The 2,492-nt window shown below is 40.9% G+C and overlaps 1 non-coding gene across 1 annotated transcript; it reads right to left on the minus strand.

Annotated features, from left to right (window-relative positions):
* Positions 1-330: 330 nt before the first annotated feature.
* Positions 331-403, minus strand: Trnas-aga. Its single transcript has one exon. It is a non-coding gene; the product is annotated as a tRNA-Ser (tRNA).
* Positions 404-2,492: the final 2,089 nt, after the last annotated feature.

The following is a 2,492-nucleotide window of genomic DNA, read 5'->3' on the forward strand; positions in this document are numbered from 1 at the left end:
ACCTGACTCCCCCACGCCAACCTGACTCCCCCGTGGTTGGATTTTTTCGTTAGTCTCATTCAAAAGTGAATAACTCTTGTATTGTTAGGAAAACAGCAATTCACAAACAAAATCTATTTTTTCGGAGTGAGACTTGAAAAAACAAACATCACAGGGAGAGGAACTTTAATGTGGAGTGGACCCATTCAAGTGTAAACTTACATGAAAAAGATCATTATAAGATGGAATTTTTGCGTCGGGGTGATATAAATCAAATTAGGTTTTGCCCTTCACCGATGTTTAAACACTGTATACTCAGTGTGTTACCTCCCGAGTGAAAGTTGGAAAAAATCACTCGGGTGGGACTCGAACCCACGACCTCCTGATTTCTAGTGCAGATGTCTTACCACTCGACCACCGAGCTAACGGGATCGGTTGGCTGGTTCGAAGGTCGGTGAAGGGCAAAAACCTAATTTGATTTATATCACCCCGATGCAAAAATTCCATCTTAAAATAGTTTTTGCGGTACCTGCTGCTATGTACATCAGATTTGAACCAGTCAACCGATCCCGTAAGCTCGGTGGTCGAGTGGTAAGACATCTGCACTAGAAAGCAGGAGGTTGTGGGTTCGAGTCCCACCCGAGTGATTTTTTCCAACTTCCACTCGGGAGGTAACACACTGAGTATACAGTGTTTAAATGTCGGTGAAGGGCAAAACCTAATTTGATGAAAAAGATTATGCACCCAGCATGACTGTATATACCCAGGCCTCACATAGTCTATATGCAAAACAAGACTGCATCTTGACCTCTAGAACCTGAGCATTCAGCCCATAGTGTACCTGATAAAATATTATTCACTGACACAGCGGGTTTCATGATTTAACAAGCAACTTTTTTTTCCGAGCCGCAAACGTCTCCCAAACTTGCATCATTTCTAATGGTCCCAAATTAAGGCAATATGCACTCACTACTCCTGCTACGAGCTTGTTGCCGGCCGTCCAATCAGCGACTATGAATGTCCGGTTGTAGGTGGCACTGGCTGAGGCAATCATACAGGAGGAGATGAAATACAGGAAACTAAGACAAGAGCTCAAGATGATGTCCTGCAGATCATAGAGAGAAAAATGGGCAAGAAGATGATACGTTTAATGAATGATTACAGGTTAACCACTTGGCGACGGGATTATTTTTGCCGAAAATTTTGATTTGCGAAAAAGACAAAATATCACAGCCGACTTTTGATATACAGCCAAATGCCACAAATACTGATTTGCAAGAGTCATTCAACAGTATTTGTATGTTATTTCTTACAGCAACGTCATATTTTTCAACACTCCTGGCAGTCCTGGGTGTGCCCAACGAGCGTAAATTGTACCACAACAGGCCGTGCACAGCGGCCTTGTTTAAGGTCAACACACAGTCTGCCTCCACAGACTTCTCGGACTTTGTGTGTGTGTACAAAACAAATGAGGGATTAGCGTGTTTAGACGTCACCCGGAGGCGAGTCGAGGCACGCTTGACATTTCAACCCGTCAGCCGTGCCTGTGTATAAAAACAGCCAGATCGTGTTAATACATCATCCGACGCGAACTGGTTTAGTATATATTGACTGTTTTCATACGCAACTGCCATTAAAAGAAATTCCAGAATTTTGTGTAGGAGCAATGGAGCTTTGCACTGTCTAGAGAAATGGCACTACATATGCTGCCAGTCCTAAGCCTTCTTGGACATTTGATTTTCTTTATGTATAGTTGTTGGTCATTTAATTAATGAAGAAAATAGTATGTTGCCCCTTTAAGAATCAAATGGGATTGGCAGCAGGTGGTTTGGGGGCGTTAACCCATTAGTCCCTGCATCACCTCTAACCTGCCCCGCCTACTCACTACACCTCCCCGGAAACCACCAGAGCATTCAATGGTGTTATGGATTCATCAGGGAATAAATACAATGTAATACAATGTATACAGGTGTTAATGGATTCAATTTCTACAAGACATGAAACAGGTTTGTCAAAAATTGAAAGAGGGAATTCTTATCACAACTTTTTGTTCTATCTCTTCTTGAATGGCATCAATAGGCACATTGGATAAGAACTTGGAGAAAGATACAGTTATGTATCCGTGGCAACCAAAAGTGCAGGACATTAGAGATCTGAAGCAAGATGAAAGCTTAATACTGTTAGTTTTCTCTTAAAGTGTTGGGAGAAACATCCCTTTAAGTGGAAACTAATGTAACTAATGTTAAACTGGTGTGCTGTGATGTTTAAAAGAGTAAAAAAAAATACGGAACAAAAGCATTTGGCAATAGAAACATCTAAATTAACTGGTCAAGTAATGTAATGGATATTATCAAGCTGCCTGCAGTTTTGGAGAAAGTTAAATTAAGTTTAACGTTAGTTACGGCATTACTATTGAATAAACCTACTTCTCCTCGAGTTTTTTTCCACAAAAAGATGTTACTTTCTAAGCAATGGATACTTTTATTGACAAGACTATACAAGAAGCCCTCAAT

This window comes from Patiria miniata, unplaced genomic scaffold (genome assembly GCF_015706575.1).
Source record: "Patiria miniata isolate m_02_andy unplaced genomic scaffold, ASM1570657v1 HiC_scaffold_12, whole genome shotgun sequence".
NCBI classification, from domain to species: domain Eukaryota; kingdom Metazoa; phylum Echinodermata; class Asteroidea; order Valvatida; family Asterinidae; genus Patiria; species Patiria miniata.